Below are 13,032 nucleotides of genomic sequence, written 5' to 3' on the forward strand. Positions count from 1 at the left end.
TTCACTTGTGTCACTATCACGCAAATTTAACCAGTTCCTGTTACTTACCACAGCCCTTATGATGGTAGCCTACAGGCTATGAAAGCAGTGAGAGGCTCTTCAGCTTAGCTGACTCATTTCACTTACAAAGAATAAGAGGAAATGCTCACAGAGATCCAGTTGCATTCTGCAGAACTGGGTGTCACCTGTTCTGTTCTTTTCATGCTATAAATATGCTGGCATGTAACTGAAATAAATCAACATTCTATGGAATAGGACTATGACATGATGAAAGAAAACAAAATTGAATTAATCATAGTCTTTACCAGTGTTGCTTGCTGCTCTGGAAATAGTCTGTAAAGCTGGCTTTGAGAAGAGCTTATGCAAACTTCACCAGGAAAAAAAAGCCCCTTTCTAAACAGGAAATATGAATGACATCCAAAGTGTTAGATCTTCGTCCTAGCTGAAGTAGCTGGGAGACTTCAGTTATTCAGCCTTTCCCACTCCATTACACTTCAAAAATGAATTGGATATTTAGGAGAGGCTTAACAGCACTGGACGGCCCCTATAACTAAGGCAGGGGAATACAGACCTCCTTCACAGCTGCTGGCTTTGCATAAATGTACTCTGATTAGCATAGTCAGCATCTGGTTCATCCTGTGGAGTAAGAACACACTCATTTCCCTAAAGAAAAGTGACCAGAAGACAGCATTTTATTTTTGAAAACTTAAAATCTGAGATGTAAAATACTAGAAATATAGATGGAGGCCAGTGAAGCTGGGAAGTTCCAGAGCATACATATTGGCAGGGTTCTGCAATATTTAAGGCCCATTCAAAATCCATGGAATACATTTCTGATTCTTAGTAGTAAGAGGCTTTTACCAAATGTCACATTTTCAAGCAGCCAAAATCTTTCTCAGGTCTTATCAAAGAAACCATCTCTCCCTATGTGTCTCACCTTGTTTAAACCAAAAAATCACAGCTACACCACCACCAATCAAGGTAATTTGAAATCAATATAATGTGAGAATACAACTAAAAGGAGTTGAATTTTAATATAGTAACTCAGCAACTTTATACCAATCTTACAGTCGGCACATAGCTGCATTCACTCAGGAGAAAACTTTGGAAACAAGCTGCTTAAAGAGGAAGGTTTGAAGTGAGCCTCCAAGAGTTCAAAGGGAGCTAGAGAAGAGAAAGCACATCTCCGTTGCTGTGTGATGGAGCTTTCTGCACAGCCTTGAGGAGACAGAGATTTGATAGTAGCTTTGGTGGCAGGTGCAGGTCACACAGCCAAGCAGACCAGTCAGCTCTTCTCTAGCCACTGAAAATCTGTGAAAAGTGAATACTCCTTACTATTCCATATTCTAAGACCAATGTTTTTTTACTGGTATTTCCATAACTAACCAATTTTTGCTCTGAGATCTGAGAATCTCCACATAAAATGGCTGCATTTGTTTTCTGTAAAGCTGTCACTCTTTAGTCCCCATGTGATTGCCTGGGGATGCTAGATGGAAAGGATCCTGCATTGGACACTAGGCACTAGCAGCACTGGCCTCTGTCAGAAACCGCTTGTGAGCAGCTGGCCTCCTGATTCTCCTGGTGCTGGTGGTAATACTGGAATGAAGAGCACAAATGGCCTTGACTGGGAAGAGTGCTGCCAAGCGAAGAGTGGGAAGGCACTGGTACTGGTACTTCAGAAAGCTAAAGCTAAAATGTTATCTTTAGGAACACCTGGCCCAGTACTTTGTTCTGCAGCATGGAAGCAAACGGCTGAATGAACCGAAAAGGCAAAACTAATATAAAGAGGAAATCAACAGAACAGAAACTTTTGTTTAAAGCTGCTCAGCAACAGCATTTATATGTTCTGATGTACTTAGAAGGCCTGGGGACTAAATAAGCTTGATTTTTCCATATCTCACATTATGGCATGCATTTTGTATGGCAAGGTTCAAACCTAGAAGCAGTTACAAGCCTGGACACGGAATGCCTTTATTGCCACACCACCTACAAACAGCAGCAGCTCACTCCCCCAGCTGCTGATGGCACAAATGAATGACTGTTGTTACACACAATGGCATTCATCTTGGATGAAAGTCACATCAGTGTACAGGCTGTACAAGGCCTATTTATCTCATAACAGCTCTAAGAGAAGGCATAAAATGGTAAGTAAAAGTCACACAAGTCTTCCTGAATCAGAATAGTCAATGTGTAATTGCTGAAATGTTTTCACATTCTTAGGCTTCTTTAATTTACTAAAAAATCAAAAGACACAAGATTGCATGAACCAAGTGGGAGACATCTCATCAGCTTACAAAGACCTCTACAACTCATACAGAAATGTCACATTTTAAAATACAATTTGACATTAAAATGTCACAAGCTGCCCCCACCTCTTCATTTATGTTATTTTAACCATAGGTTTAAATTTGTAACCTGTGCTTATATTAAACATTATATTGCAACTCTCTAACTAAGATCCAGCTCTTTCCACTAAGGCCAGAATATGCAGGATCAAACATGAATTTGGTATAATGAAGATCAGACTTTTATTACTGAACAGCCATCACTGACAGCTGGTCCATGAGTACCACATGGTAGTCAGTTTTTGTTAATGTACAACTACACAGAAAAACAAAATGAACCAGGGGAGCACACAAAGAAATTATGGGAAAAAAACAAACACTTCAAGGCAAAATAGTGAAATCAGTACATGTAATCTCACCTTTCTACTGAAATAATGGTTGTGCTGAAGACTGCAGTGAGTCAACCATACACACATATATTTATCTGAATGAATGTAAATAATTGTTAATGAATGGCATTAAAATATAGTTCACTTTTTGTAGATGGCTACAGCACACATAGTTGTGCAACACAATGGTTGTTTCTAAATGGAGCTCTATATAGGGCAGCCCTCAAAACTGAACAACGAAACTTGGACTGGAAAGTCAAACACAATTAAAAGGTATCGGAAATTTGGAAGCCAAAAATTTAGCAAGCCTTCAGCTTGTCATGATAATCAGCAAGAAATGATAAATGCAAATCCAGTATGCCTTATTTTCAAAACCTGACAAGCCCACAAACCCAGACTTGCAGTTGTGCACGCTATGCAAATGCCAACAGTGCTTGTTTATTCAAAATAGAAACTGTCAATACTTTAAGAACCAACGAGGAGACATCAGTTCAGTGTAGATGGTGTCAAAGATTCATGTAAATGCAATATAGCATAAAGTGGCAGAGCAGGCATGACAACGTGTGCACATTTTTGCTTTGGAGTTTCAGTGTCCCAAATATTGAGCACTTCTATTCAGGCAATTTCAAATCTTGTGCAGGAGCATTTAAAGATCTGAACAGATATGAATTTCAGGCAATAGGCATTTTAGAACGGAAAAGTACAGCACATGACCTTCACTTTGCAAGGCAAAGCTCACTGGAGTACTCAGACTGTTGATTGTTAACAGCTTCATTTACAAGAAACTGTGCAGGGGGAAAGTGAAAGGCACAATGTAGTTTCTTTTTCTTATCCACAGATCTCTCTATAATGACTATACTTTATCTAGACTCTCTTAGAAGATAATACTGTGATTACTGACAAACAATCCAAACAGATATGGGTTAGGTATTTTGTTTTCTCAGATTTTAAGGCAGAGGGAAAATTGAATAGTTGAACCTTCTATTTGACAGAGCCTAACAGTCTATTTGCATTCTGGTACCTCTGGCTCTTTCTTTGCTGGGAATTCTGTGGTATGTTTGTCCACAAGAGTCTTTAGCACTCACCACTGGAGTGAAGGAGGCTGAAGCACAGTCAGTGTTGCGTTTGATGCAACTCCTTTTGGCTCATTTCTGCCAAATCAAATAATGGGGTGAACATCTAGACAACAGCAAAAGTATTCTCCAGGCCCCTTTTTTTGCTCCATCTAGGCTGGTTATCAATGGTTAACCACATTGCTGAAGGAATTAGCAGCTTAGTGCAGACATTTCTCAAATGCAGTGTGGCTGACCCAAATAATTCTCCATTTCCATTTCTTTGTCCGGCTTGGTAAAATAAAGCATCTAGGTGTATAGGTTAGATTTAGCATATATAATGTGGATAGAGTTAATGAAATACTGTGGCTGTCCTAGTCAAATTACATGATATGCTACCTATAAACCCACCACTGCTCAGAATCAGTCTACTGATTCCTCTGACTTTAAGCCTTCTTTGGTATCAGCTTGAGTGATAAGCGACTTGCAAAATCAAGACTGTGAGGAACAAACCTTTTGAAGAAAATTGCTGAAGTTTACAGTCACAGGAGTGTTCACTTAAATCATGCCACATTTTACTCAAAGCTGGCAGCATTCAGTGATGTCTCTTTCGCTTGTGGCTACTGTCCCTTCTGTTTCCTGTAAGTCATTGTACAACCCTGGATTCTAGCTGGACACATGCCGGAATGATTCCAGCCAAAGGAAACAGAACTGAAAGTAATAAAAGAATCTTTTCTATTCATCCTCTACTCTGTAAAACAGAGACACACATTTCCTCCTAAAGGCTATATTTCCCAGTTGTAAAACAACAGAGCTCCCTCCACCAGTACTTCTGCAAACTTCATCACACAGCTGTGGAGTGTTGCAAGCTGATAACGTTTGCAAAGAGTACTTGAAACGTCAAAAAAAGAAGCAGTACCATTAAGTTCTTACTCCTTAACTGTGGGGAACGTTTAAGTTTCCATTCTTGAGTTCAAAGCCATTTGTGTGTTTTGTAATGATCTCAAACTATAGTTTATGGTCTGTAATCTTCCATTAAGCCCTGTTCTACGCAAGTAGAAAAAGCTGTACTGTTGCTTAGTTGCTTCATCAGTAAAGTTACAGGCAGATGGTTTAGGAGTAATGCTTTATCTCTCCTGGTAACCATTTCTCATTCAAAAACATACTGAGGAGCAAGTTTCCATCATGGCTTTCTCTTCACTACTTTTCATTCACACTTTTACACTATCTGTAACTGTTTAAATATTCCTCAACTTTAATGGCTCTAAAGTTGTATCTTCATGCTGCAGCTCTGTGTAAGTGGGCAGACTGGGCATTTCAGAAGGTCAGAAATGAAGAGGTTTTGCATGAAAAGGCCTCAGGAAAATGGCAAGTCATATCCTGTGTCAGCCCTGATAGTCAGGTAGGAAGGAACTTCTGCCTTCTGCTCCCAGCTTTAACCATGTGCTACAGATTGTCAGGCCACAGTGTGGCCTCTGTGCAAGCAGGTTGTATCTGATCATAGATCTGCAAGATTCCAGTGAAGGTGAGACTGGATTGAAGACCTAGAAAACTCTGAGATTTAAGATGGGCCAAATGCTTCAGGAGGAGGAACTACTGCCCCAGTTGTAGAGCTGTCAAATTACCACTGCTTGGGACTGAAGTACATCCTGCTTCAGTTTGGTTTTTTATGGGTTTTTGCTTGTTTGTTTTATTGTGTTGTTTGGTTTTTTTTCTTCCTCTCCTCTTCCTTCAGTGTACACAAAGCCTGCAATAAAACCTTCTCTGTCAGAAGCAAAAGGAACTCTTCCTTGCTCTGTAGTTATAAAGCAACAGATGACTTAAACCTGTGAGGCAATGCAGCTGCTCTTGAGCAGACAGGAAACGTTATGTAGTCACAAAATGTTGCATACACAAAAACTGAGACAACCTGCATTGAACCCTCTGCCTGGGAGCAGAGAGGTTGGATATAAGTTCCCAACACAGGCTCAGTTTTCTAACTTCCATAGAACTAAGGGCAATTTAGACTTCTTTCTGGTCTAAACTTGTCAATTCTAGCATTTACTTGTTACTACAGCTAAGACTGAATACTCATTTAACCTCATGCTCTATCACAGAATCATAGAATGCTAGGGGTTGGAAGGGGCCCTGCCAAAGCAGAATCACACAAGAATGCATCCAGGTGAGTTTTGAATGTCTCCAGTGAAGCAGAGTCCACAACCTCTCCGGGCAGATTATTCCAGTGGGAGATTCAGGCTGAAATCCCTTCCCAGCATAGAGGGACTCAAGGACATGCTTGTAAAGCTCGTTTTGAAATGCTGATCTCATCGCAAGCCTATAGAAGGAAACATTCTCTGGTCTTCCCATCAACTTGCTTTAGTTCACAGAAAGGAATTAAAGAGCCATTGACCTGCAGTAAGAATGGGACTTGTCTGTAAGTCTGCAGATGGGGGCACTGATTTGAGAGAGGTGAGCAACTGAATTCTGGCTCAGCTTAAAATACCAGTTACATGGCTTATCTAAGAACTGTTTAATGTACAGTGTATGTAACAGCACTCAGAGATGGCACTAGAATTGACGCATGAGTGCTCTAGATGTTAAGCTTCAAGTTGCTCTTGGCTAACATACTCCTTCTTCCCTTTCAATGAGAAGAGACCTCTACTTAGCAGTTAGATTGCCTACCAGGAAAGGGTGGAACAGAAATTTGCCCTTTTGCCAAGCAGGGACACAAATACACATACTAAAGAGGCCTTGTAAGTATTAATCAGCTGCTCCAGCAGTTCTCTTGGCTTGCTCCATTTTTAAAAGACTGCCATTCTCCAAAGACCAAGTTTTGAAAAAGCTCAGGAAAGGGAAAATCTTCAGACACAGCTCTGTAAGGCAGCCTTAGAAGCTGCTTGTATGGCATACTGCCTGCTCTGTATCTCACCTCTCAGTGTGCACTACAGAGGACCACAAATGGGTCCAACACTTTGTATCAGAAACTTCAAAATACTGTTGGACAATGCTTAATGTTGTAGCACACTTCTCTTTTGGCTTCCAGCCTAATTAATGAGTGCAAGGTCACCAGGCAGTCTGTTTCAGAAGCAGGGCTTAAATCCATGCCCCAATTTAGAACTCAAGCTAATGGTTGCTTTTCCTTGCTGGGCCTATTTCCTGATCTGTACACATAAAGCTGGTCCCTACAAAAGGCTTTGTCATGCACACATGACAAGCATGGTTTAAACAGCACATAGTACTGTCTTTCACCTAGAGAACTTCCTTTGTCACACTATAAAGACAAGCAAAACAAATCTCTGCAGATTGGACTGCCCTGGAAAAGCATGTGTGCTTCTTGGATTCAGATTGTTATTATTTCCTGTATGGACATATTGTGCAAGGTCCTGTGTGCAATGAGATCACTGACAGAGGATGTAAATAATACATATGAGACGTAGTGGGGGATGAAGAGGGTGGACACTACTGAAAATGACTTGGATGATAAAATATGCAGATGACAGGATGGATTTTCAACAGATTCATTCAAAAGGAGGGAGTTGAACACATCTGCAGTGATCATCCTGACTCTTCTCTAAAGCTCAACTCATGTCAGATAATGATAGATAACAATAGAAAGATAGCAATGATCATGTTAACTCTGAGCTGTAATTACTTGAACAGTAATAGGTGAGAATGCTTTTAACGAGATGCCTTCAGCATGCAGTGATGAAAACGTGATTTTTCTGTCCACCAGAGGGGGCTTAGCAGTAAGTTTTCTAAACACAAACCCAAATTATTTCTTTGGAAATTGAGTAATGCTAACATTGAACTGACTTTTATAGGAACTTGCATGATATTATAGACAAAACCAGAACTTCCTAGAAACAAGAGATACAAATATAAGCAGACACAATTCAAACTGAACGTTCTTTTGGCTATCTCTGTTTCCCTTCTCAGTGTCTTTTCTCTTTCAGCAGAAAGCCTTGCAGTTAGAGCTGACAGGCACAGTGTATGAGCAAAGAAGATTTTGCTCCTAATTCCTTTGAAAAGCTGAGTCCAAGTTCTTATTAAACCTGTGCCTGTAAACTACTTCAATACAAATACAAGAGAAACAAACAAACAAACAAAAAAACAGGGAAGACATTGAAGTGGAAAGTTTTCCAAGTCACCAGAAAGCTGTGTATTTGAAAGCAGGACATGTTGTTGGAGCAGTCCATGAGTTTACAGAACAGTTATCTAATTATTTGAGGCCACTTTTAGTTTTAAACAGTAGACATAAACCTGGATGGCCACAAGAACCACAACCTCACAGTATGGGTGAGACCAAAAGCATGAATGCAATCCAAGCTGGTGATGTACAGAAGCACATTTAAAGCTAGTGCTTAGTGTTAAGTTGCACATAGTGTTAATGTCAAGACAACAGAAAGACACACACTTCTCTTGAAATTAAAACAGACTGGCTAGTCTTATGGTAAATTCCTCTTTTTCATGGTTAATTGGATTTGTCCCTCAAAAATGGGTTCCTTGCTTGACTTCCACTTACACAAAGTGCAGGCAGCATTTGAATACTTATATTCACTGTATTACTTCTGATGAATAGAATTTTACTCCACAGGTGAGTATCTGAATGTGAGTACAGTGCTGTTCAAAATCTGAGCCTTATATCTAGGGAGAACTAGCTGCCAGTTTTAATGACAGACTCTAGTAAGTGCAATTATTTTCACACCTGTGACTCTAACTTCTGGTGAAGAAAATACTGAAAATAATTATGTACAAGAGTAACTTAAAATTAAATTCATGCCAAATGTAGCACAAGGTACAAATGACTCACCATGACCAATAAGGATGCATCACTTTCCCTTGAAGAGATGAGGACAGGCTGTCCTGATACAAGCACAGCAGCAGTCAGCTTGCAGGGCTGCTGATAGGTGCAGCACCCTGCAGCAGCCTGGGCTCTGCCTACTCTCTGGCCTCACTGGTCATTCTGCTCAGCTCTTCTCAGAAGGCATGTCTCACCAGCTGCTCTGTGTTTGTGGGGTACAAGACTTGTCACCCACGTAGTGCAGTAATTTTCCTTCAGTACTAATATACTTCAAAAAAGAGTATGTGGAAGAAGAGAAGAATTCTGGTCACCTGTTGAAATAAAATTATCACTTAGTATGGGTATCAGATTGTCTGTTAAACTTTCTCTTTGCAAGCGCTGAGACACTATATACTGCTGTATTGCTGATAGAAGAAAAAGACGGGCTGTAAGGGTTACAGCCGTCCACAGGAAGGAAGCAGAATATGGCAGGTCACTGCATGTCCTCAGTGCCCAGACCAGCAACCCAGCTAATGGCATCAGTTCTGCTAGATGCTGATCCCCTCCTGCCTTTGAACACCCTCATTCATACTCTATCAACAACACTTCCAACCCACTACTGTCAGTTCCCCCAGTCTTTGGACCCTCCACATCCTTTACCCTATTTCTCCAAACCCATTTTGAACTAATTCCCTTCAATATAGAGTTGCTTTTCTTCTCACAAAACAAAAATATTCACCCTTCCACATGAGAGCATCCCCTCTCTAATACAAAACCCTGGGCTACACATCATACCCACACCATCCCTTTCTGCCTGCCTGGAATTACCCCAGAGCTGCTTTCTCATAAGCCTCATGTACTCCAAGTGCTGTCCCTGGCTTTTGTCCCATTTCCCAGTGTCAGGTGCCTTAGTGTCAGCCATCCCTACATTCCCTTTGGCTTCTGCAATAATCTAAGCTCCTTCCTGGCACCAGCTCACTGGGTATCCAGTCCTGGAGTGCACTTTGTGAAAACCCTGACTCCTGCTTTTCAGATGGGAGAATTTCAAAACTCCACTATTCACAGCTGTTAAGAGCAGCAGAAGAGGGCTGAGGGAAAGCAACCAGGTGCCAGCTTTCATAAAGCAATGCACCACATAGCACTGCTGCATGTGGTACAGGAGAGGACTGAGGAAGAGAAAAGAGAAGAAAAGTGTGTAGTTATGGGAATTTGCAAGAAGAAAAGAATTTACTTTGATGTTAATGACCTGACTCAAAATACAAGGAGAGTGAACTTCCCAGAAAGGAAGTTCACTAACAAGGAACCACAGAAAACCTTCAGATGCTAAACTGAAAACTCTGGAGGAGAAGGTGGGCCTAATTCTCAGAAAAACAACAACAACAACAACAAAAACCCCAACAAAACAAAACCACAACTTATACCAAGTATAGTTAATGTCAGAAAGAAAGCAAAAGACAGAGGGCATCTTGAAACTGAAAGAGGTATTAAACATAAATTACAGGAAGCAAGTAGAAAACATCAGTCTGGAAAGCAGAAAAAAAGGGAGTAGTGAATTTTAAACCTGGGACATCGGGATTTGTTCACTCTGAGAAGGGTCAGATGGGGACAAACTTCCAGCAGCATTATGAAAGAAGCCAATAAGGAGTTAGATGGGACTAGTACAGAGGGAGTGCAGTAATTAAAAAAGAAAAAAAAAAAGAAAAGGGCTGTGAACTGGAGGAAAGGAGACAAGCTAGAAATGAAAGAGGACAGAAAGAATCCATAGAGTAAATATTGCATGGAATAAAGAGGGAAAAAGAATTGAACAGCCCATTCTAGCTCAGCTCAAGGGAACCTGGAAATCTCCCAAATCTGCTTTATTTATCTGCCAGTGCCAAGTTTAGAGCCATATGGGTAAAGAACTTTTCACATGGACAGGCAATTATATGTGCAGGTTCAAAATGGACCAGGGAAAAGCATTATCTTAGTATCACCAAGGTTGGAAGAGACCTCAAAGATCATTAAGTCCAACCTGTCACCACAGACCCCATGACTAGACCATGGCACCAAGTGCTACGTCCAATCCCCTATTGAACACCTCCAGGGACGGTGACTCCACCACCTCCCTGGGCAGCACATTCCAATGGCGAACAACTCTCTCTGTGAAGAACTTTCTCCTCACCTCGAGCCTAAACTTCCCCTGGCACAGCTTGAGACTGTGTCCTCTTGTTCTGGTGCTGGTTGCTAGAGAGTGACATGGCTGTACCAAAATTATGAGCCCAGAGGAAGTAAGGTGACATCTGACAGGTTCAAACATAAAATATTCTAGGGCAATATTCTAGATGCTGCTGACCAAAAAGCTACTAGACAAATACTAAACAAATACTTGTCTCCCTTCCATTCAGCCAGAGGTACACACTTTGAAAAATAAAAATCCCAGTCACCCTGAGTCTTCTTGCATATGAAATGAAAGAATGAAAATTCAATTTTTAGTCCATTAAGAGATGCAGACAGAGCCCAGTTAGGATGTTAATGTAAATCCCAGGAACTTTCATGTGAGGGTCCAACACAGATCCAGGCAGTTTTGCAGGCATGGGTCATAGATAATCAGGTAGCTTGGTAACAGTAGGTCTGGTTGACCTACTGCAAGGTCGTTACCTTAACACAACAAAAACCAATGGGTCATATTGTCAATTTGGTTCCTCCACGGATGAATGGAGCCCCTGTTGGTACAGTGCAAAAAGAGAAGCAAAAATACCCAACTAGAAAAGGGTGTCTGTGTCAAGTTCCCAGTGACTGCAATGGCTGAGTCACAGTAGGTTCTTGGACATGCAGGGGAGTTTTAACAGGAAACCGCCTACCCTTTATTTACAGCTCCACTTCAACTATGCCATTCAACTCAGCTCAGTAGATGATTTTTATCACTCTAGATGTTGTGGATGCATTTCCACAGAGACACTTTCCAAAAGGCCACATGTTTAGCATGGGTTTTTCATGAGGTTTCTTTATATTCACCATATGTGGAAGAAATACCACCCCTTCTACCTCAGGTACAAAAGTACCTTCATCCACTCTGATTTGCTTGAGTCAAACTTGACCTGCTGCATACTTTGCATTGCTGAACTGTATCTGTTTAGAAACTAGCATGCTGTTATTTTGTATTTTAGAAGCATGGGCAGCTACAGTAGTACAAAAGCACCTGTCTTCAGACTCTGGACAATTCTGGTGTCTCATCATTACCCTTAAGGCAGGAGCTCAGTGATCCAGAAAAGGTGGGGGAACCACAGTTCTGCCAGCCTATCCTGCATCAACTCCATGATCTCCACTTTGAGCACCTGGAGTCAGAGTCCTGCTCTTCCACATACAGCACATTATCCTTCCAGCAATTAACATAATTCAAACAAGAAGAAGTTTGTATAAAAACCCCATTCTGGAATGCTAGCAAAGCTTCTTTTTATACTTTTTTTCCCCTCTGTAAAATACAGAATTATCTATGGGAAACTATGCTTTTAAAATGTAATTATTTGCATATTTCAGCTCTTAAAATTTAGACAGGACCTTCCTTGTCTTTCCCTGCAAATTCTGTCCTAGTTTTGTGAGTTAGGGTCATGCATTTCACCAGCACCCCTGCATCACTCAGTGCAGGGGTGTGTGAGTGGGCAGATTTTCATGTGCAAATGTAAATCTGATATTGCCCAGTTTTACAGTTCTTGGCTTTGTAAACCATGCAAGTGCATGCCAGGGAGTAGGATGGGAGTAAGGCTGTGGTATGTGCTGTACTGAAGGGCAAACTGGTAGTAAAGAGGAAATAGGGTAGTGATTGTCTGGTACAGCAGTGGGAGCTGCACAGCATTGTGACTGCACCAAAATCCCATTTTCAGAGGGGAATGGCTGCTGAATCCTCAGTGATGAGGACTTGTCTCCATTTATGGAGTGCTCCTTGGTGTAGTAAACCCGGTGGAGTACAGTGCTACAACACTGCTCTCCCAAATCTGCTTCTTCTTGCACAAGCATGCCATCATGTTTCCCCAGCTCTGAAAAAGGGGGGCTGGGAGAAAGGGAAAGAGACATAAAGACAAGAAAATACTTCAGCTGGACGCATTCCTCTCTGCATATACCAGTATACAGAAAAGTTTATGCAAATCTGAATCAGCCACAAGACTTCTGGGAAATTGTCAGTGTCTCAGTGTCTCAAAGTTGAGGTATGAGTAAAACTAAGAGAGAAGTCTCCTAAAGCTGTTTCTGAATAGCCAGTAAAAACATCCATTTCCATCCAGCAGCAATTGCTTTGGCAATGCACACTGGCAGCCTTGGACACGGAGGGTCACTTTTTTATGCCGTACAGAACTCTGCTCATGACTCATTTTTTTTAAAACCAGATTCAGATTTAGCCCTGCCTTTCAGGGACACATTTGAGAGATCAGCATATGCAGAGCAGAGAAAGGATGTGGAATGAATCATAGATGAATGATCTATTTGCCAAAGATTTGCAGACCGTACCATTCTTGGTATTTTATGAAGCATGTCTGTCACATGAAGAGGATTCAGATGTGATCTGAAACAACTCA

The 13,032-nt window shown here is 41.1% G+C and overlaps 1 long non-coding RNA gene across 2 annotated transcripts in view; it reads right to left on the reverse strand.

Moving 5' to 3' along the window:
- The window catches only part of LOC137445424 (uncharacterized), a 47,429-nt gene that overhangs the window by 23,627 nt on the left and 10,770 nt on the right, over positions 1 to 13,032 (reverse strand). The window contains exon 1 of one of the 2 annotated variants that reach the window (XR_010988404.1): positions 8,516 to 8,816. The exons of the other annotated variant lie outside the window; for it this stretch is intronic. This is a non-coding gene — a long non-coding RNA (uncharacterized lncRNA). Of the gene's footprint in view, positions 1 to 8,515; positions 8,817 to 13,032 lie in introns of those variants that run through there. 2 annotated transcript variants of the gene reach the window in all.

This window comes from Melanerpes formicivorus, unplaced genomic scaffold (assembly GCF_026170545.1).
Source record: "Melanerpes formicivorus ecotype bairdi unplaced genomic scaffold, bMelFor1.0.p_v2 SCAF_14, whole genome shotgun sequence".
Lineage (NCBI taxonomy): Eukaryota > Metazoa > Chordata > Aves > Piciformes > Picidae > Melanerpes > Melanerpes formicivorus.